This window comes from Podarcis gaigeae (genome assembly GCF_964106915.1).
Source record: "Podarcis gaigeae genome assembly, chromosome: 14".
Classification (NCBI taxonomy): domain Eukaryota; kingdom Metazoa; phylum Chordata; class Lepidosauria; order Squamata; family Lacertidae; genus Podarcis; species Podarcis gaigeae.
This window is the reverse complement of record NC_139690.1, coordinates 36,687,428-36,711,543: the sequence shown is the minus strand read 5'-3', so window position 1 is coordinate 36,711,543 and position 24,116 is coordinate 36,687,428. Positions and strand designations below refer to the sequence as shown.

The window sequence follows — 24,116 nt, the reverse complement described above, 5'->3', positions numbered from 1 at the left end:
TGGGCGCAGGATTTGGGGCATAACATTATGTTTGAAGACTGGGAAAGGTTATGGAACACCGGAATGAAATTTACGGCATGTAGTGCCTTGAAGGAAAACATTATTAAAATGGTATACCGGTGGTACATGACCCCAGTCAAGCTTGCTAAGATATATCACCTGTCTGACAATAAATGTTGGAAATGTAAAGAGGCGGAAGGGACATTCTTTCACCTCTGGTGGACTTGCCCGAAAGTGAAGGCCTTTTGGGAGATGATTCATAATGAACTAAAAAAGGTACTTAGATTTACCTTACCTAAGAAACCGGAGGCCTTTCTTCTGGGCATGGTGGACCAGAGAGTGTTTAAGAAAGATAGAACTTTTTTTATGTATGCCACCACAGCAGCAAGGATCCTGATTGCAAAGCATTGGAAGACACAAGATCTACCCACGCTGGAGGAATGGCACACGCAGTTGATGGACTACATGGAACTGGCCGAAATGACTGGCAGAATCCGAGACTTGGGAGAAGAAACAATTGAGGAGGACTGGAAAAAATTTAAGGACTATTTGAAAAAACATTATAAGCTGTACGAATGTTAAAAAATGCACCCTCTAGGAAACGCTAGCTTCAGCAATTGTAAATTAATGAAATGGAAATTAAGGTACAAGAAGTCAGAGGTAGAATAATGAAATAACTTTATTGTGTTTAAACGAAAATGTATAAGATTTGGGTTATAACATTTTTGAAATTAGGTAACATGATAAAATGAAGGATACAATAAGTATTGAAACAAGTTAACAAATTGCTGATGTTCTGTATCACAGAGAATGCAGGGTTTGGAGGATGCGGGGAAGTCCACTAGACTTGCTGGAAAAAAAGAACATGGAAATTATTTTATTTCTTATATCTGTCTTCTATTCTTTTTTTCTGTATTTCATAAACTTAATAAAAATATTATATAAAAAAAAAAAGATTGAAGGACCTGGGAAATAACAGGGTCTTCACCAGGCACCAAAAACATAGCAACATAGACTACAATTGTTCTCAAATACATCAACAGAAGAATTTCCTGCTCTCAATATATTTGAGAACAGAAGTGTTAAAAATGTAAATGAACAATTTAACTAACATAAAGGTAGCTATGTCATAGGAAAAACTCCAAAATCCACAGAAAGGCAATGCCTTTATTAGAACTAATCATCAAACCTAATAGAATCCTGGAAATCTCAGAAGCTTGCTCACTATTTTGTGACATGTTGATTGGCCATAATAAAGATGTTGCCCAATTGAGCAGAAATGCTATCAAATGTGTTTTTAGCTCAAAAGCTTGCCTTTGGATAAGATTGCAAGCTTATTCCAACTAACAAAAATTCCCGAGCATTTTGCACTCGTGCTTTCTTTGCATTCAGTTGGAGATACACAGTCAATCATGAGCTTTCATGCCAGGTCTGGCAGCCTGCACCACAACACTTGGCTGTCTCCCCAAAATACTGGCAATGCAACCAATACTGGTTTGAAGAGTTTAATTTTCTTTCCCACAGCATTTCTGAAGACAAAACTGAGTGGTAATTGTAGACAAATCTTTTGATTCTCAACCCCAGGACACTAACCACCTTCAAACTAGTAACACCAGTATTTAACCAAGTTCAGCATTAATGAAGGAGTATCTAACAAATACCAACAAATGCACTCTTCTATACAAAAGTGATTTTGAAAGGTGAAAAACGTATCCAGGAAGGAAGCTTGAACTGCTTTCCTTCTGAAGAATTAACAGAAAAACTCTCTGCTTGCCTACTCTTCCTAGGGAAAGAAAGGACAACATTCACTTCCCACCTCATCACTGGCAGGATGCCCTCTCCCTTTTAGATTAATTATGCAAAGTTTCCAAGCATGTTCTTCTATAGGCCAAGAACATTATGCCACTTCTAGCTATAATCCTTTCAAAAGCTCATAAACAAAGGCTTAGCACTGGAATAAAGAGACTGCAAGCAAAAAGTCCAAGACAGCACAGAGTAGAGCTAGGAGCGGCACACGTTCACATTCTTCTCCGTTATGAAAGCTAGCATTGCAGCAAGCGAAGACAAACACTTCCCTATTAAAAACCTCAGCTGGAGTGTATTAATACAACATAATTTTGAGTTTCACATAAAACACCACGACACCACAAACTGCATATAAATTCCTCTATTTCAGCATACAAGTTAATGTAAACAATGTATCTTTCAATACAAAATTTCTACACAAACTGAAGAATTATGCAGCTCTAAAGGAGAATAATTTCATCTACAAAACGTATATTATTTTGATGCATTTTAGGGCCCAATTGAAAGTACTGGTTTTGACTTTTAAAGGCCTAAAGCAGGGGTAGCCAACATTATAGCTATTTAACATAATATTTTTTAAAAATAGTACATTGTTGTGTTTTTATGTTTATATTTTGTTCACTGACTTCAGTGGACTTAAAAGGCAGCTTATAAATATTTAAATGCACTTGGAATTGGGTTGTCCCACTTCTGACTGCTGGTGGAGCTCACAAAATGGATGTTCTTACACGCATACAATTTTTTTGCACATAGAAAACCCAAGCATGTCAGGGAGAATAGCAGACTTCCACCTGGCATGTCAGCTTTCAAGATTGAGGCAGTTTGGTATGGGGAAACATTCAACCACATAAATCCCCAGTCTAAAAGCATACAACCTAGTCACACACAGGTTTACAGCCTAAGTGCAACTCCTGCAATCGGAGGATGTGTCCTGGAAATTATGAAAATCTCAATTGTCATGCCAGCCCTCATGGTTGGCATTCACGTACTGGCAACAATGTACTTTTGGCTACAGCAGTTTCCTTAATAATATTTTTTTATTTATACCCCGCCCATCTGGCTGGGTCCCCCCAGCAACTCTGGGCGGCTTGCAAAAAGGCTCCCAAATCAGAGGACACATCCCTAGAAGATATCTCTGAACAGATTTAAGATCTGCCCCCAAATACATACAGAATTGCATTTAATGGCACATAACTATGTAAAAAATACTGTTCCTTCTTGCTATTTAGTCAAAGAAGCAAAAATAACCAGCAGCCATAGGAGTGTTAAGCACCTTGGAGAAATGTAGACTGGTAATTCAGAGATCTCTGTATGAAAGGAGGTTGAGTTTAGTTTTAAAGCACTTTACAAGTGCATAGAAGGTGTGCTATGAAGATGTAGGGAGAGTGAGACAAATTGAAGGATGTAACTGGTGAGAAGTATACAAGATAAATATGGGTGAAATTGGAAAAGTATAACAAAGACAGTCCCCGTCTTCTAGTAATAAACTACAGAAGTAGTTACAAAGGCACTACATACAGTCTCTCCTACAAACACAGAACATCATCATCATTATTATTACCACTACTACTATTTGTATACCGCCTTTCATCTGAAGATCACAGGGAAGTGATCAAAATAAAAATCACTTGGATCTCATCTGCGACTACTGGCTCAAGGACTTTGCCCATGAAGGGGAAATTGGCAACTGACTGGCAATTACTTAGATTTTCCGAATCCATGAAGGTTTCTTGAGGAGTAGTTTTACCACTGCCTCCTTCAAACAGGCAGGGACCACCCACTCTTGTGGCATCACTGCGGTACCCCCGGGGGCGGCTCACCCCACCCTCGTGGGCGGCTCGCCCTGCCCCTGCCACTCTGGGTGCCAGAGCATTTAGCTACACCTCTGCCTATCCCTGGCCCAGGCAGCTGTCCCCTGCCTGCTAGTTTTTATCAACAAGAGGGTCTAGGGTCCAGAGTGCAAGTGGTCGCCTTGACTGATCCAAGCACCTTGGCCACATCCTCATGCCTTACCAACTGAAACTCATTCAGCACAACTGGACCAGACAGTGCTTTTGACACCCCTTCATCTGCTTCATTTACAGATTTGTCTGCTGTAAAAGCAGACTCAAGATCCTTGTGAGCACAAGTTATTTTATTCTCAAAATGCTTTGCAAACAAGTTACAGAGAGCTACCGTCAATTCTGCCACCTCCTTTGGGTCAGACTGCAAGAGGCCCTGGCCCACCCAGAAAAGCTCTGCTGGGTGGCACAATAAAGATACAAGGTAGTTCACTGCCACTAGGTAGGCTCAATGATGAGCTCTCACCAATGTTCCATTTCATTGAACCTGAGTTTTCCTACGCTGGTGTATGAGCCATCTCCCAGCTTGTTTTCTCACACTAAGCTCTGGAGAATACCATGGAGCCAAGTGGGCTCCATGAAGCGGGAGAGGGTGTCTTATCCATGGCCTAAACCATTCAGATGTTGCAGAGGTCAGCAAGAGCTTTGACTGAAGTGCCTGTCATAATAGCTGGGAAATTTCTCAGTCTCATCTGGAAACCCATTGGATCTATCAACCTAAAAGGTCCCTTGGCTCTGCAAAGGGGGAAAAGGTGCTGAAATCCTAAATCTCAACAGGAATATCCCCTACTTTCAGATCACTCTCTTCCTGTTCAGCTGAAAATACAATGTCCAAAGTGTAGCCTGCCACATGTGTTGAGCCAGTGACATGTTGGGGCAGTCCCATGCCAATCAAACCAGGATAAGTATTTTTGAAGAATCCACTTCTATTTTCTCACACTGCATATCCGGGAAAGTACTTTCTGACCATTCTGCTGTGCATATAGAAAATAATTGGATGTTAATGAAAACATAACCTGTGTCAAAGCATTAGAATACCTGTCTTGATTATCTCCATTCTTTTATTAGGGTCTATTTGTCAGCCACTGTAGTGAGAAGCAGGCTACCTTGCAGATCTGTGGAGGAAAATGCTTTTCTGTTAATGTTCTTTTTTGTTTACATTTAGAAAAGGATAGCAAACATCTGTTTTCATTGACCCTGATGGTTAGGCAGTGTCTTCTTCGGGCAGATCTCTAACCCCAGTCATCCTCACACTTTCTTCCATTTCTCCAAAAAATATTCCTTACTTCCTCATTATTCTGAAATATGAAGACATCAACTATTAAGTGTTCGACATGGGTGGTCAATACAAAGTGGGGACTGAAAGAAGAGGATTCTGCTTTACAGCTCCTATGAGAGAAATGATGGTTGACATCCCAGAAAAAAACAACTGGTTCTATTGCTAATAAAACACAGAACTGCATTGTTACTAAATTCAAAGATTTGCATTTCCACACAAAAGCACTTGCCTTCATCAGAACTGTATTTTGCTTAACGCTTTGACAAAGCACGTGCTGATCTTTCAGGCAGCTTCAGTACCTTCACACAGGACTATGGAATTTACTATTGCCTTGAACTCTATGGTGCAGGTATAAAACTTGTTGTGTAGTGAAAACAGCCTTCAGTAACTACAAATGTAGTTACATCACCGGCTCATTACAAGCTTGTCCAAGAGCTATAGTTTGAGCACAGAATGGTGTCAGATTGTTTCTCTCAAGAGATAACTTAGAGTAGACCCACTGAAATTAATGAGCCCAAATTAGTGTGAGTAAGGCTAACATTGGATACAACCCTTTGTTTGCAGACAAGGCAGCATTCCTGAGAACTGCTGCTTCCAAATAATTCACTGAGAACTGAACAGTTAAACAGATTAAAAATTCAAGATACATACACAGTGACATTTTACTTCAAAGTGATTTTACAAAACCTCTATCACCGCAACGTAAGTTAATCGCCTATTCCATTCATTAGCAATGGGTGCAGAGGTTAACTTGCACTTAATTAGAATTAATTTTAATTTTACTGGAATAAGGAAGGCATATTATACAGCATCGCTCTTAACATTGTATCATATAGCTATGAACAGTAGTTCTTTATGCAGATTTCGCCAGTCTCACATCCCCTCTTCCCCCAAACACTTGAGCAGGAAGCATCTGCAAAAGGGAATATATTCTGGGAACGATGAGGCGACATATCACTGGAAACAGAGGATGTAAAAATAAAAACAGGAAAGCATATTAGGCTAATGTTTAGAATTCTGCTGTCAGTCAGATAAAGGGAACTGAGAGAAATGGGGGAGGGAGGAGAAGCATTTGATGTGAAGCAAATCCGTGAAAAGGGAAGAGGGGACACCTTTCATTAAATGAAGCTTGTATGTAAGAATGAGCTTCCTTGTCATGAATAATTGGGTTGCCAGTTCTAATGCTCAAGCTCAGCTTTCCTTTTGAAAAGGGTGCAAAATTCTTGGCAGCCAACTAGAGTCACCCTAAAGGCAAAAAAGGGCAGAAAACCAGCAAGTAAAACAACCTCAACATTCATAGGAATTTAAGGAACATCTTGTTATTTCAGAGCCTCTTATGAAAAGAACCAAGGTGGGGGCTGAGCAGGCTTCTGCATGTGTCAGTAGCACTTCCATGCTTCAATAGTCCCTAATCATGATTACAATTATTAGATCATCTTAAGTAATGGACAAAGCTCCCTGGCTCCATAGGTCTCAAACAAGCTCATATGGTCATAGCTATTGAGTTTTTTCTTCTCTATAACCTCAAAGGCAACTATCCAGTCACATGCTTTGCTGTCTTACATGTAACTAGCCAAAGCAAACGATATATTTAGGGACAGCTGCAAGACTGCTGCACTATGACCACACTGAGCAAACCTAGCTTGATAACTGCTAAGGGCTACCCAAATGCAGTCTAGATAGAGCATGTTGCTAAGGCCATACTCACTGATCCCAATATTCAGTGCTTTCTTATGGCCATCTCTGAGTTTCTTAGGACAGAATTTGAATCTGTATATTGTTATGACACTAATCTAAACTCAAATTTAGCAAAATCTTTCCATGTTTCTGTGGAGTCAACAAGTACATTCAAGACCTCTGAATTGCCATTTGCCTTTTTGGTCTGACCACCTACCTAGACCTTAAGACTGGGTGTCCCTTTTTTCTTTTATCTGTATTATCCGGAAAACTGTCTGTGGACAAACACTGGCTTCCTTGGCCTGACGCAAGATGAGCGCCACACCCCAGTCATTTTGACTGGACTTAACTGTCCAGGGGTCATTTACCTTTACCGTTATCTGTATACCTGGGCTATTATATATAAATTAATATAACTTGTGAATAATTTTGTATACAACTCTCTGTATGTGTTTACTGTGGCTGCAGCCAAGTGGAAGCCGTGGTGGACGTTTGGCTTCCGAAAATCGTTCGGAAACTGGAACACTTACTTCCGGTTTTTGATTGTCCGGAACCAAAACGTACAAGTTCCAAGGCGTTCAGCAACCAAGGTACAACTAATTTCAAATTATTTCATCTCCCCATACCCATATTTTAGGAAGGTTTCCTAATATTTTTTTGTATTCTGGAACCCTGGGGGCTTCCTCAAACCTGCCAGCACTCCTCACCCCATGCTATTTTAGTTCCAAAAGGATCTACACTTAGAGGATGAGTTTACCATTAACAAATGGGATCATTAGGTCACCCATATCAAGTGGGTCCAGTTCATACACAGTAAATAAATTAATTACACTGCAGCATCTCTTAATGTTAGGTTTAAAATGTTTAAACAAGCTGCATTAATATCACAGCAGATATTCTACCACGATTCTCTCATGTTTCACCAAATTGTTTTATTTTATTTTATTTTATTTTAAGAAACTGTAACTTTAGTTATAACATTTCCTATTTACCTGGTATATGGGAGCTCTGCTATTCAGTTTCCAAAATCTTGCAAATATAATTCTAGCTGCAGTCAATAATTTGTACATTAATACTTTGAGGTTTAATATCCAACAAAATACAGCTGACCGATTTGGTTTAGGTATGGATTTTACATATTTATTATCTTTATAGCCATTTTCCAAAATTTTATTTCACATAACCAGCAGATGTAGGAAAATCCATACACTGTACTATTTAGCTTGGCATTCTGAATTAACAGTAAACAGGAGATCCAATATTTTAAGATCTAAACTTCAGCCAGCATCCTGTACCTCACAAAAGAATGTACACTAGAATTGGATAACTAAGTCTTTCACATAAATGTTAAACTATTATCCACTATAGATAGATAGATATAGTTCAATAGCAAGAAGAAAAGTGTTGTTTCACTGATGAAGATAAAAGCAATCCTCCACAGCATTATTACAGGAAAAAAGCCAAGGGTGCTAGCTAGAAATTTTAACACCCATACTTAGAATACATAGTGCAGGTGCTAAAGGTTAGACTTCTGTCAGAATGTTTTAACACTGTGTACAGTTTGTTTCAGGCAGATTATGCTCCAGGAACTTAAACCAGATGGGCCACAGGCTCGTAATTGCACTCCAACTACATTCATCTCCTTCACCTATACAGCAGTTGACATGGCAAACCATGAGCCATTAATTTGAGGGTGTACAGAAACAACATCAAACCGTAAAAGCACATGTAAGCTGAGGGATAGTGAAGGAAAGACATTTATTCTGTGGGTCTGCATTCACATTACTGCCTTAAGGCACACTTGCAAACCCTGGTACTATGCCTTTTCCCTGCCTTTGTGGGCCTTCCTTCACTGGACCACAGCCTTCAGCTGTCAGTCATGAGCACCCAGAGCAAAAACATAAAAGCATACCCCAATACCCCCAAATAATAATCATATCAGCCATCCTGTGACAATTAGGCTAGATAGCTGGTGTGACCCCCCCCCCCAACCAAGTCTTTGCTATGCTACATCTTGCTGTGAGTGCTAGAGAACTCACTCCAGCTACAAAAAGGCTGCTGCAGAACAAGCTGGAACAATCTCTTGGGTTGGGGTATTGCCTAGGGCTTTCGGATGGGGGCTCTGCTACTGTTTTGAATACCCCAACTGTTTAGAATGATTTAAATTGTTCTTAACTGGGTTTAACATGTGGGTGTTAAAATTTGGAGGTTTTTTCCTTTTAAAATAAAGGTGCATAGGATGTGCCTGAGAAGCGAGGAGTAGTGAGCAATCAGAGTGGTTTAGGGCAGAGGGAGGTATGCTATGATGGATGGGTGGGAGAGGCCAGGTAAGGGGCATATGGCACATGCAGTCAGTGACTGCATCATGTGCCAGCACCTCCTTCAACCTGGGGAATTGCAGTTGTCCTATCAGCCAGACCCCAGGTCTACTGTTTCTGAATGCCAGATCAGCTCAGAGTAAGAACTCTCTCATGATCTGAATATAGATGAGGAGGCCGTTCTGGTCTGTATCATTGACACCTGGATGGTTGAACAGGACGGAGTGGATCTCATCCAGCTGTGCCCACTTGAGTACTCAGGGCAGACTTGAGGATCAGGGAGGGGGAGTTGCTGTAGTCTATATAAATTCCCTTTCTCTCTCCAGGCTCTTTGTCCAGTTGGGAGTGGAGGGGGGGTTAGAGTGTGTGTTCCTTGCATTGGGTAGTTGGGACAGATTAGGGATTCTACCACCTGCCTTGCAGCCCTGAGCTCTCCCTGCCTGCGCTGACAGTCTTGGTGGTGTTGAGGACTCTCAGGCTGCTGAGTCTATATAAGGGTGTTGAGCAGCGAGCAGATTTCAGCAAGGAGCTTCTGAAGCTGAGCACAGTGAGAAATGCCTGCAATCTGGCTCAAAAGAAACTAGCTGAAGTCCACCTGGTGGTAAGAATGACTGTGAAAGATGGACTAAGGGTAAATGGCATACAATTTAAATAGTGTTAAGAACTACACTTTGTGAACCAGATTTATGTAAACATCTGTTAACTGTCATTTAAAGAAACAAAGGCCGGCACTTCCATGAGGTGAGGTCAAGCAATTTGCCTAAGGCAGCAGATCCAGTTCCCAACCCACCCACCCCATTGCACCGCTGCCAGCCCTGCACACCCATACCATAACTGCTGCCACCACAGCACCCCTGCTCTCAGTGCTAACACTGCAGAGCTGGTAGTGGTGCAGCCATGACAGCAGGGGCAAAGAGGGGGCGTGGATCTGCAGGTGTCAGGGTGTCAGGAGGGCAGCAGTGAAAGGGCATTTTGCCTAGAGCATCAAAACATCCCAGGCCACCCCTGAAGAATACAATGGCCTTATTACAGCAAACATAAGTCTTAAATGTAACCAACTGAAGTATAGATTAAGGCTTTTGTAAACAGAATAATATCAATTTGTGGCAGTGGTTAGAAGGTTTTGAATGTATATGCATGGTGGGAGTGGGAGAAAAGTAGGAAACACTCCACAAGCATTGGTGAATTAGCAGAGTTAAATAAAAGCTGGTTCTCCATATATAAAGAAAAGGCAGACGCACCATAGTATTATTTTTACTTATGGGAGTCCATCAGCAAATCATTCCCATGAGTTATTGCAAGGCAGTAAGGATGTATTTCTATGGGATGCCTCCAGATTTTAGGCACTCATGTCTGATTTGAATTAGGCATGGGCATAAATCCTACCCAGAGGGGTGACTTGTAGAAATGTTATTTCAAGTGCAAATTGCATCATGGAAAGCAGTCCTCATCCAATACGTGTCTGCAAAGGTAACATGCCCTTTCAATTACGGTTTTTGTTTTAAAAAGGGAACATCTCTTCCTGTATTGATCTCACAATTCAAAATGGTAACTTTGCTGCCTGTATTATAGCATTAAAATATGCTACCTGTGATCTATAACAGCAGTGCCTTTAACATGATAGGTAATTCAGTTCAAAACAGAAATTAGCCACTGACAGCCTCTACATCATGTCTAGCCCCTAGCTGACAACCCAGGAGGAGGAAGAGGAGAGGCAAGAACTTAAGAGCTGACCATCACCTCCTAATCTTGCCTTCTCTTCTCTAAGTTACCGTACATCTCTCTCCTTCCATTCTGCTACAATCTCTCTCATACTAACAACATCCTGAAAATCAGTTGATCCAGAAGCTGTACTACAGTACATGAACTGTTACTAGGCAACTCCTCCATTCTCTCCACCCCAGAAACATTTAATGTTGGAGGGGTGAAGGAAACAACAGTGGCTGGAAGGGGCAACAGGTCTTTGCTAGGGGAAAAAAAACAACCAGGCATAGGAAAGGGAAAGCACAACCTGCCACCTCCACTTACTACTTAAGATAGCCCTCAGGAAATCCTATTGCCAACTAGGTTTTTTTTAAGGGGAGGGTTACAGTGCAGAAAAGTACTAGTGTTGATCATTCAATAGAAATCTGTAGTAACACCTTGATAGTCTAAACCCTGAGCTCTGAACAGATTTTAAAGCAGGACAGCTTCTTTTACAACAGAAAAGTCATTCACCCTTAACAGTCCATGAAATTCCTATGTTACAATGGGCTCAGATAGACATTTTAGCAAGGCGGGTAGGAGCCACCTGTGGAGCAAATTGCAAGCCTCAGTCTTGAACTCAAACCAGCAGGACCTGACACTACAGAGCAACCTATTTAATACGTTAAAGAATGTGCTTTTCTATGGGGGGGGACTTCCTGGGGTTGTTTTTAGTTATATAAATAAAGTAATGTAGTAAACCACTTTTGGAGAAACTTACCATTAGTGAGAAAACATCAAATATTGGACAGCTCTTTCTGGGACCACTTGTCAGGCTCTACCAAATAAAATCATTCTTCTGTAACAGCGAGAACATCATTCTATGAAGATAGCATTAGATGTCACTTGGAGATGCAGCCAGATGTAATCTACAGATAAAGCAGAACATGTTTTATACAGCAACTCTCATTACAATGCTCCTAAATCACTGACCTTTTACTTAGCTTCAAGAGAGAGTAGTAATAATTCTTAGTATTTACATCACACTTGCAGTGTTCAAAGGGCTTCGCACATGTAGTCCTGCTAAGCCTTACAATAAGACCAAATGGTATTATTTGCAAACTGAGAATTGGAGTGAAATGTGAATTGGCAAAGGTCACTCAGTGAATTCAACCCTAAGTGTAGAATAGAATAGTGAATTGTCAACTCTTGGCTATCACACATTGGGCAACAGATTCCTGCATTGCAGGGAGTTGGACTAGATTAGCCTTGTGGTGCTTTCCAGCTCTATGATTCTATTAATTTGTCTAATCCTTTCTGCTGAGTCAACTATTTCCACCACAGGAAGGACTAGGATCATCAGTCTTATCAACTCTAATGAAAAAGCATTATTCACATAAATTTCTACTAGAAATGCCAGAGAGTCCAATGACCTTGTCCCTTGTGGGAATAAAATAGTGATTTTCCCATTAGGGATTCTGAAAGTTGAAGTTCCAGTGCCCCCCCTAGCAGGAAGTGATGTTCCAAAATGGAGCTGGAGTATCCTACCACCCACTTCAACTGTCTTCCCTGGCACCACAGGTAGGTTGTTGGGATGCTAGCTAACAAAGGAAGAAGGCACAAGAGGAGAATGCAGGCTTTTTGTGGGCACGCAAAAAGACTTGAAGTTATTAGAAGGCTTAACTTGGGTGCTTGTAAAAGTGTGAGATTGTTTAGCTCAGGGTGTCCATGCAACCTTTATTTTATTTTGTCAGAAAGCATAAATTAAGCACAGTTCCTAGTACAAATGACATGTCTCTGGATCTCACAGAAATATGTCCCCTCCTCAATTTTCATTATCAGGCTACCACAGCTATTAAAACGCTGCTTGATTTCTGAAGTATGTTCCAGGGCTCCCTCTGCTTGAAAGCCACCCGGTGTGCTGACTGTGGAGAAATGCCCTCTGCAAATTCTTTATCATCACTTCTTCTTCCAGAGGTAGGCCATGGCTCAAATTAAACCCTGCTACTTGAAAAATTAATTCCTTACCACCTCCCTTCAAACTCTCCACAGAGTCACTACCTTGCAATTCCCTGTCCCAAGAAAACCATATGCTGATAATTACTGCACAACACCCAAGCTCTGAAATTATCATTGCAGCTGGCTCATAAAAACAATTATTACAGCTCTAAGAGGAGCATGAATTTAGTCCTGCTGAATGACATATTTCTGAAGATGTGAACTTTGTACATAAGACAGCAGCTTATATGAAGATGAACTTTCAGTACATTTCATGCTTTCTGTAGCGTAGCTAGTTACTTAAAGGCCACCATTTAGTCCTCTTACATATATAACTTCAAGGATTAGAAGGGAAAGTACACAAAGTACCATCAATGATAGAAGCAAGTTGATACTGTACAGAACCAATGCCACCAAGCTCTAAAGGCCTCTCCACTCAAAATGACTTCAGCAAACTACAGTCATGTTCTGACTGTGGAGCTACGCAAAGCAATCTTTACTAGAAATACGTCCTACTAAAGCTTACCTCAGACAAGTGTTGTATACGACTCAAGGCACTATGTTCATTAAAATACTACCATGACAGTCTGATAGCATGCATACCTAATTGCAAGTAACACAGAGACCCTATGCAAAGTTGGCACACCTAAGGCTATTGACTGCCTCCTATTTCATAAGTCCATCCATATTGATCTTTCAAGAGTTGCTGCTTCAAGTTGCACCACCATTTGGGATGCAGTGGGTGGTTAACACAGGGCACAACCTTTTCAGCAGTACCATCAAGGCTGTGAACCTCCCTGGAGGTTAAAGCAGGGGGTTTTTCAGAGCCTATACAACCTGCTCAACATCTGTGGGACTAGTTTTTGCCAATTTCACTCCTGTTGAATTGAGCTGTTATTCTCTGTCTTTAGTTTCTGCTTATCAAATGTCATGTTTCATTGTTTCGACTATTGTTTTTCATTTTTATTGTGGATTTTTGCTATCATTGTTGCTATAACAATTCATTCCATTTTTGTTGGCCTACTTTCTGACAGTACAGTACAGTATGGGTTTTGCTACTGCTCGTTTTATTAACTGCATCCTGCAATTCTGTTTCAGTTCATTTTTATTTCCATATGAGCTAAAAGCGGTATCATCATTTCCAGTGCAATCCTAAGCATGTTAATTCAGAAAGAGATCCCACCATATTAAATGGGGCTTACTCCTAAGCTGTAAATGCAACTGAACACAAGTAGACTTACTTCTGTGTAGACATGCAAAGGACTGATTTTTAAGCTGCCTTGTAAATCAAGTTGGATATATAAATAAAATAAACTGATTAATTGCTAAATAAATTAATGACCTTAGGCATAATTAATTATGCATAGAAATGGGTTTCAAGTCCCACCAACTTAGGTGGAATTTACTACCAGACAGATATGCATATGGGTGCAGCCTAAAATTGTACTTTAAATGAGGCTTACAAAATCATCAAAAGGTATTGAATCCTGAATCCAGATTCATAAAAATGTACTAGCCCACTTACGTATTTACTGACCCATTTTATATTTGGCCCGCCATTGCATAGTGATCTAATCTGCTGCTATATTAATATTTGAGAGACAACAATAGCTTAAACAAGATAAAACAGTAACTCATTTTAAAAGCTATTCTGGTTTATTGCATGAAAGAAACAATCTTACCTGCCACAGTGTCTAGGTATGCAGCTGCTTGCAATACAATTTTAAACAAGCAATCAAAAAATAATGGAAATATGTCTATCAACATAACATTTCAAAGAACCAGGAAGACACAACCAAGTTTATTTGGTGGGCATCTTACAATGAGGTAATACATACCTCATTGTGCCTATAATATTTTAGAAGCTCCACTTGCATGCCAAGAGTCATCAAGATGTTAAGGTGCACATCTATTTTTATTCACATCTCAGTTTCCAATTAGAGGCAATTTGGTTGGGGGCCCATAAGTTAAAAATAGTCATCTCTAATGATGCTTGCAAACCCATTAGGAATATTTCCTCCCCTTAAAACCCTGCAATTTTGTTTTCACAATTTTTCAGTAACATACTTGATTCCTAGTTTCCCCACTCCCACCACTTTCTGTCCTTATTAAAAATCCTTATTTTGACTATCCCTTATACAGATATCAGTTGTGCATTAACCCCCCCTGGGCTGCATTGTTTTCTGCTCTCACTACTGCCAGTCTAGCAACCCACTGATAATGCCTCTTATAATCTGCCTTTTGGAAATCACTGTAGAACTAGAATGGGCAATATCTACTGCATTTGCAAAGCTGTTTTAGAAATTTTGGTTTCAAGTTATATAAATCAATAGAAGACATTATATTCAATTTTTTTAAACTAAAAAATGCTTTGAACAGTATGCCAGATCTCTAAGTAAAAGGAGCTAGAGAGTAGACACTCATTTTTTAAAAAAGCAGAGACACAAATTGCACCCTTTTGTACAGACAAATTAATTTTGTCCTAATGTCAACTCTAGTCTCACAGGTTCTAGAAGTAATAAAAATAACTTGCAAAAGCTGTTTACCAGAGGTAAATGTGGAATTAATGTACACACTACAAGCAACAATAAAGGTAAAGGTACCCCTGCCCGTACGGGCCAGTCTTGACAGACTCTGGGGTTGTGCGCCCATCTCACTTAAGAGGCCAGGGGCCAGCGCTGTCCGGAGACACTTCCGGGTCACGTGGCCAGCGTGACAAAGCTGCATCTGGCGAGCCAGAGCCGCACACGGAAACGCCGTTTACCTTCCCGCTGGTAAGCGGTCCCTATTTATCTACTTGCACCCGGAGGTGCTTTCAAACTGCTAGGTTGGCAGGCGCTGGGACCGAGCAGCGGGAGCGCACCCCGCCGCAGGGATTTGAACCGCCGACCTTTCGATCGGCAAGCCAAGCAACAATACTCCCCCCCAAAAAAATGTTTTACTAATGGGGGGGCAGCAATTTTCTACCTCCACCAACTGCCTTAATACCCTTGAGTTCAAATAATGTCATTGAAATATAGCAAAAACTGGCAAAGACAAAGCATTGCTGAGTGTGAAAAAATGATGATTGACTTCATAACCATTCTAAGAAAACGGCTTACAAAACTGTAACCCAGAGTTCCTTGGAAGTTTATCAGAGGTCAAATAATGGCAACTTCCTTGAATGACAACTTGTCTGCAACAACGCATCTTCTCCTCCAACATATAAAGTAGTTGCAGCTGAACAAAAGCACAATTCTCTGACATACTCTCATTGCAAACAGGTAGTGAGGAGGTCCAACAGGTCTGGTCAGTACCCTATTTAAAGTACAGTAATCCTCTACATTCTACAACATTCCAAGGTCAGCAAGCTAGCAAGCTGGTCAGACAACAGTCTGGTAGCACCTTGGTGCGCAGAATTCAGCAGAGGAAGCAGGCTAAACTGTGAGGCAGAAGCTGGCCCAAACTTACCCAGTCAACTTGATGGCTGAGGATTTGAACTATGTTGTCCAAAATCCTAGTCAGACACTCTAACCAATACACCATACTGTACTAGGTTTTTTTTAAAAAAAATGTCAAATGTGCAGGGATTTTATGAGAAATGTTTAAGGGTTCCCTTAAGGAACTTTGAAACCCCCTGATCTAATTATCTTTCACATAGTACATATAGAACTTGTTTATCTGTGGAAGTTATACAGGCAACACAACAACAAAGGTCATCAGGGGGCTCATAAAATAATAAAATACAGAAAACAAATTTCAGCATAAAGCAGTCAGCAATCCAGTTTCACAGCATAACTAAAAATACAGAACAGATAGGCAGTGGATTTAAAAGTGAATACTGCAGGTTTTTAAAGGCCTGAAATCATCATCATCATCATCAGGTGCCAAAACGACCATAAAGGAATCAGCAGTCAAGCCTCTCTATGCAGGTGGTTCCACAACAAAAAGCTACCTGACTCATATAATTTGATGGAGGCACCTGGAACAGGAGCTCTGAATAATATCTCAAAGTCTGAGTAGAAATATATGAGAGGATTATCTTTCAGTTACCCTCATCCTAAGCCAATAAGGGCTTTAAAGGTCAAAAACAGCCCTTTGAATTGGGCTCAGAAATAGACTGGAAGCCAGTGCAACTGATAAAGCATTGATACAATACAGTACACCAAATCAATCAGACCCAGTTAAAAATCTTCCAGACTTATTTTTTGATGCCATTTTCAAAGGCATTCCCATATAAAATAGACTGTTTAATTTGAATGAGAGGTAACTGTGGCCATGCCATCTACATCCAGGAAGATTCATAGGTGGTATATTAGCCACGGAAAATAAAAGGTGCTTAGAGTCACAAAGGCCACTTGGGCCTCAAGTGATAATGCTGAATCAGTAAGCAATCCTTTCCAGAAAAGGTTAACATCGCTCACTTGGGTGGATGAACCATCCACCAGGGGTAGACCAAGTTTCACCTTATAAGCCCTCATCCTAACTGTTACTGAACACACTCTGGAGTTCAGGAGACCTAGAACCTCACCTAAATTTGATGTGGAAAAAGAGATAAAACTGGCTCTCACATTGGTGGTGCCTCAAACCAAATCTCAGGATGAACTCTTCCAACTGTTTTGTGCAATTGTTACACAGTTAGAAGAGTAGAGAATCGTAGGGCATCCCAAAGCCTAACTGCCAAGAAGTCAAGAAATGGTTCCCAGCACCAACATCTGGAATCAGTTATCCAAGTAGTAGCAGAATCACCACCAATGGCACCTTGAACATCCAGCTCAACTAGTCTACTGATAATTCCATGGGCAATGCTATTGAAAGCTACCCAGAGATCCAAGATAATAAATACTATTGCTATTGTTAATATTCTCCCTCCCCCCCCCCCCAATTTATATCCTACCCTGCTTCCTAAAGAAGCCCAGGGGAGCAAACACATTAATATAATTACAAACACTAGGTAAAAACATTCCAAAATATTGTACTCTCCCCATCATTCATTCCCAGCTAGATCACCCCACAGGGCAGCCAAGGCAGCTTTTATCCCACAACCAGCCCTGCAGCACAACTGAAACTGATTCAGAAAAATCCATTGGTACCTTAACTGGGAGCTACATCATTTTTTCTTCCATACAAGTTTCATTTACTACCACAAACTAATTATCCTCATCTAAATTTCTCATCCCTTAAAAATTTATCCTGGCATATTATCCATAACGAACAAAAAATATCTTTCTAGTGGCCAGAGGCATCTAGAATTCAGGTTTCCTGATTCTGGCAAATGTCTAGCTGACATTTGATGACTAAGAGAAAGGCCATGTTTTCTTTGCTCTTTGCAGAAGCAATGAAAAGTGTCATATCATAGTAACTCTAGCTAGGCAGAATTATATAAAACTTTTCAAGAACACTCTTGACACAAGCCTTGCAGCAGAAGCCTTATTTAGATGCTATGGCCAGATTTTATGTACTAAAAGTTGTACTGTACTATATTACACTAACGTTTACCCACAGAAAACCCATTGAAATGGGAAACTAACTTACTTTCAGTGGATCTATTCTCCATATGTTAGTGGAATAAAACCCCAATATATTTTACACAGATTCCCTTTTAATAAGTAGGTGCAGTACATTTACCTGCCACATGTCTGTATCAAATTGGTTTTTTTTAAAAAAAAATACTTACTCCCTTTCTCAGTTTAATCCCAGCAGCCTGCAATATTAGTTAGACTGAGAGGCAGTGACTGGCCCAAGGTCACCCAGTGAGCTTCATGGTTGAGTGGTGATTTGAACCCTGGACCAGACAGTCTAATCACTTAACCACACTAGTTCTTAAGAATGTTTACGTTCTTATCTCTTCACCCAGAAATTGCATAAATGCTGAGAAAGTCATTAAAAACAAAAATTAATCCTCTCTCAGTATTTTCACATTAAGTACTACTACGGTGTAATATTTTAAGAGAAATGAGGGAACCTGTTACCCTCCAACTGTTGTTGGAACTCCCATCAGCCCCAGCCAACATGATCAGTGATTAAGGATCATGGCAGTTGCAGCCTGAAACTATTGGGGGGAGCACAGATTATATGGCCCAGCCTTATAAAGTCAATTTCAAGTCATAAACTATTATTTCCCCAAACCATTACATGTATATCAACTGAGGTGACAGCTTTAATTGGTCTCAAAGCAGCAGGTGAATTGACAAACACAAAGGTGAGAGGTGAGAAGTACTTGACAAGATTCAACCAGTTTTTTTGAGACACAATGAAATTCTATGTAAACTACATTGTAAAAGTGATGAGTTTTTTGGTGTGATTGAATGAGGTGCCCTAATGTCAGAGTGGTAAAGAGTAGAAGCATCTGTGGATACCATTAGGAATGTAGGAAGCTGCTTTACACCAAGTCAGACCATTGGTTTATTTAGCTTTATGATGCATATACTGTCTGAAAGCATCTCTCCAGGGTTTCAGGCAGGAGATGCCAGAGCTGAAGCTAAGGCCTTCTGCATGCAAAGCATGTGCTCTCTTACTCAGCTATGGTTCATTCATCTGAGGTACTCTGATTCAGAAGAGATACAGAAGGGTCTAGGAATGGAGGGTAGAAACTGGGTCTATGAAAACAGAAGATAAGAAGGCAGCAAGCTAGTGGGAACGAGTTGGGTTTGGGAGATTAACTCCTCCATCTGGCCTCTTCTTCAGTCCTCTGAAGTGTCCTGAGAAGACAGAAAGGAGAACTACATTTGACCTGGAGCTGCAAATAGAGGCATAGCTAGGGGGCAGGGTACACTGGTCACCGCACATCAGAGGGTGGCACTTACTGTAGGGCCTGCAGCACGCCTGAGCCACACATCTCTCCTGGGAGTGACGCAGTGGCTCGGGCACCTGCTGGCTCTGCGCTGCCCAAAATGGCAACATGGAGCTTGTGTCTGCCTGATGCCTCCCCCACAGCCACCCTACAGCTGAGGGAGATGCGGCAGACAGACTCATTGTAGGCTCTTTGACGTACCCTGCCCTGACACCCGAGCGGCTAGCTATGCAGCTGGCTGCAGAGTTGAGAAACTGCACTTCATTTTGAAATAGCCAGCTTGACAGTCGACTGCATGCATACCTCTAGTAAGCACTTAACATCAGTATTTTCCCAGATAGAGGGGGGGAATACAATCCTAGATTAATAGTGTAATCCTATGTACTCAGAAGAAAGTGCCATTGACATCAGTGGGGCTAGCTTCCAGGTATGTTTGTCTGGAACTACAGCTTTGGATGTTTCGCACCACAAACTTAGTACTCTAACAACATTACTGAACTTAACCCTAGGCCCCTACATCATGGGCTGATCCCTGTTCCCACTGTCATGGAACACAGTCCTGTTACAAAAGGAGCTTATCTTTCAAGGAGCTGTTTGAGATGCACAGCCTTGCAAGCCAACCTATATGCCAAGGTTAGCCACTGTGGTGTACTCCAGAAGATGTGGGGATATAGTTTCCATCATACTTGACCACTGGACCTGCTGGCCAGGACTAATGGGAGTTGTTTAGCCCAACAACATCTGAAGGACACCATGATGGTTACCCCTGATATAGCCATTTTGGCCTACAAGTCATAGGGGCAAAATATGTGTCAACCACTATTAATAGTAAATGGGTGTTTTCTAATTAGGAAGGCACAGAGGCAACTCACCTCATGGATTAAAAAAGAATCTATTAGTCTAAAATATGTACTGTGATTACTAGTGAACCTGTTCCTATTCAAGCTAAATAATTTCAGTGCAAAGCCTATTTTATAAATGGATAATTAAACCTTCCTTAATGGGAACTTAAAATAATGATGCTATCTAAGGGATGAAATTCCCAGCACAGTATATGTCAATTCATATACATAACACACTATGGCTCTTGACTGTTCAAATAAGCAGATTCTGTTAGTACAGAAGAAGCAGAGCAGCAAAAAAAGCATTACAAGAGCATTAAGTCATCCTGTTTCATCAGTGTTTTGCTACCCAATTAGCTACTTCAAACATAACAGGAAAATCTCTCTTTGAAAACCAGCAAATATCTGAAAAAACAACACAGAACTATTGAAGAGGCACAAGAACATCAAAGTGATCAGAGGCACAGTACCTGCTGAAATCAGCTTCTGGGTGCAGAACCAGGGAATCTACATTCCATTTTAGGTACAATAGGGGTGTTTGGAGATGCCTGCTCTTCTAGCCCTTTCTAGCTCTTGCTTCCAAGTACGTGCATGTACTCAATTTCTGTTTTGATTTTTTAAAAGGTTCATATAATTCTGGTCATCTCTTTCTCTTTTTCCCTGTTCCTTATTAAACCAGCAAGCTTTGCTCACTTGTTCCATGAGCTCCGGACGAGATGTTCCCCACTGAATATTTGGACAAGAAAGCAGGAAGCCTGCCTTCTCACAGCAGCCCAAAGGAGCATTCCAACAGCACAGACCTAATTGCTGGGGAAATGGAGAGGGGAGAGGGAGAAAACCTTCGCACTTTCTGGGTTTGGGGACGTACATTGGTGTGGAGAGAAATGAGATAAAAGAAGTGGCTATCAACAGCCCGCCAAACCAAAAATACATAGTTGCTAAAAAAAAAAACCATGTAAAATGCTATGGCTGCAGAAGGAGAGAGGTTTCCAAGGGATTAAAACAAGTATTTCTCTGCTTCTCTCCAAAGCTTCTGCAAAGTAAACCAAATCGCACACACCATGAAAGTAAAAGAATTTACACAGAAAGGAAATGCATGTACTTAGTGCCAAATAGCAAGAGCCAAGGCACACGCAAGCGGCATTAAGCAGGCAAAGGGGATAACCAGGCTTGCTGGGAAAGAGAAGAAAATTGGCTTAATATATTCAACCACTTAAAAAATGCCCAAGGATCAAAACTGCAAAAAAAAAAAGGTACACTCCTGAGCTGTGAAAACTACATCAACTGGAATGCTTTGGAATGAGACACAAGATATTAAAATAAGCAATATGGGGCATCGCTAACAGTACAGTACTTGCTTTTTCAGAGTCCTGGATTTTAGCTTTGCAGCTACATGATTTCCAATTGGTAAGATCTCTCCTCCCCCCCCCCACTCCCCCCCCCCAAATGCTGGGTGAGGAGGACAGCTATCTTCTGTGGGAGGGGGGAAAATGAAAAGTTTTTTTAAGCCTTTGTTAGATTTCAACAGCTGGGCAATGACTAGAAGCACAGAGGGGCATGGCATGGCTTTGGGAAAACAGCAAGCAGGGTGAGGGAAGAGAGTGGAACAGAGACCATGGAAATCCAACATGTTTGACTGCTGTTAATGCCCCAGGGACCTAACAGAAATCTGGCTAAAGGGTTGGGGGCGGGGGTGATCTGGCAAGCAAAATACCGGTACATCAAGTGCACATCTAGTGGAGACTCCAGGAGATATGATGCCCTGCTGGGCACCCTGCCAAAGATGCTAATAGTCAAATGTGGGCTGGGAAATAATGACTTTGTGACATTCTCCTTCTATCTCCTCCACATATAGGCTCAGAAAAGCAGGATTGTGCCACTTAGGCCATAGTCACCAGGTTCCAAGCCTTGAACATATTGCCCTCACACTGCCACCTCAATGAATTTGGCTGCTACACCATTAAGACACTCTGCTTTTAACTCACCTACTGACAAAACTTAAATGAGGGGTGGAGACTTTCAGGCTCACAGGCAAGATGTGGCCCTCCAAGCCTCTTCCCCTGGCCCTGCTTTCCACCTTTTTCTTTCAGCCTGGCTGGAGCATTTTATTTACCTACTTTTACATTTCTGTCCCAACTTTCCTCCAAGGAGCTCAAGGTTACACACAGTTCTCCTATTTTATCCTAACAACAACCTTGCGAGGTAGGTTAGGGCTGAGAGTCACTGACTGTCCCAGGGTCACCCAGTGAGTTTCATGGCTGTGTGGAGATCTGAACCCTGGTCTCCTCAGTCCAACACTCTAACCACTACACCGCACTGGCTCTTGAACTCTGATAACGCCTCTTGCTTCCATGGATGGAGGATAAATGTGTAGCAAGCTGGCCTGTTGTACCGAGGTAAAAATTCACATTCTTTGCTCAGCTCACATTTCCCTCAAGGCTTGCCCACCACTGGCATTTGCCCCCCCCCCCCCCAAGCCTTGGGCTTTAAAAGCTTCCCCACCCCAAGGCTCTGCTCCATAATTTATTTTGCGTTAACAGGTCTGCCGAAACGCACAAAAAATACTGGAAGACGACAGTGCCTCTGAACATGCCCAGAACGCTTTCCACCACAAAGGAACCAGGGACCTCCTCTTGAATCACGAAAAACGCAACTCCAGCCTTGGCATCCCTACCTCCAAGCTCATACCTTCTGCTTTCAACCAAGAGGAATTAGTATATTCTGCCTTGAGCGAGAGACCAAGGACGCCTCTGACCATGTACAGAGCGCTTTTCCCTCGCGGCTGATGATACGGATCTCATATTATACCCTTGGTAAAATAATCGCCGGCCAGCCGGGGGGGGGGGGCGGCGGAGAGAAGTTTCAGGAAAGCTGAATTTAAAAGGCAAGCTGATTTAAAAAGGCAAAAAAGGCGGAGGGGACAGTAGCACCATCCCTCCCGCCGGGATGAGGGTTCATGGAAGCGGCAAAGCCTATTCTCGCTTTCCCTCAGGCGGGTCTGGGGACGTGCAGACTGAAGGGACGGCAACATACCCGTTGGCACCACAGACTCCTCCTCCTCCTCCTGCTGCTGCTGCTCCTACCGACTGAGGAAGAATTCACGGGGGGCGACACCCACCACCTCCTTTCTCCATCCCGCCCGCTCCAGCCGTGTTGGCGGCGGTGGCAACAACAGATTTGCGGGCATGAGGAGAAAACGAGGGGAAGGGAAAGAGGCGCGCACGGCCCGGCCCCCCTCGCTCCTCGGCCCGCCCTCAGGCCCGCCCAGCGCGAGGCAGGGGGTGGTTTGGGCGGGAAACTCTTCTGAGGAAAAGCTGCCGCTACCGCGGCTGCCGTCCTAATTTGGAAGAAGCAGAAACACCCCGCGAGTGAGCGCGAGGTGGGCTTCCAAGTAAGCATGCGCGGAGCTGGGGGGATTTGAGGCTGCCGTTCTACGCATAGGAGAAAGCTCAGCTGAACTCCCTTTTAGGAGGGGGGGCGGAAAGGAGCGCAAAAGCTGTGGCTGTGTATATGGCGCGGGGTGGGGGAACAGCGGAGCAGCTGTGCTTAATTGTTATTAATAACGCGGGGCTGCAGTCTTAAAAGCTGTCTTTTCTGCGGTTGGGTGTAAGCTCCGCCTGAACTTGGTGGAGCTGGCTTCTGAGAAGGCAGAAATAGGATTGCAGTAACAACAGGGCCAAGGCGGGAAGGCAAGATTCAAAGGGATGCTCTTGGGCATATTAAATACTGCACTGCGAAGTGCGCATGCAGGAAGGATGTGGCTGAAAAGCTCTTGCACATAGACCCCTCATGACAACCAGGAAATGGCTATGGGTACTCCTGACCGGTGAAATGACAACTGTAGGTGGTCTTGGCAGGCTTTTGCTTCCAGCAGCTTCAACACAGCTTATATGAACAGTA

At 42.1% G+C, this 24,116-nt stretch overlaps 1 protein-coding gene across 8 annotated transcripts in view; it reads right to left on the bottom strand.

Annotated features, from left to right (window-relative positions):
- Positions 1 to 23,602, bottom strand: part of LOC310831043 (ankyrin repeat and fibronectin type-III domain-containing protein 1-like) — a 350,791-nt gene extending 327,189 nt beyond the window's left edge. For 4 of the 8 annotated variants that reach the window (XM_083711071.1, XM_083711074.1, XM_083711076.1 and 1 more), the window contains exons 1-2: positions 23,250 to 23,602; positions 11,386 to 11,533 (exon numbers count right to left, since the gene is read on the bottom strand). The gene's annotated coding sequence lies outside the window, so the exon portion shown is untranslated. Of the gene's footprint in view, positions 1 to 4,685; positions 4,763 to 11,385; positions 11,534 to 22,890; positions 22,915 to 23,249 lie in introns of those variants that run through there. The other 4 variants (XM_083711065.1, XM_083711073.1, XM_083711075.1 and 1 more) reach the window with 2 other exon arrangements.
- Between the last annotated feature and the right edge of the window lie 514 nt (positions 23,603 to 24,116).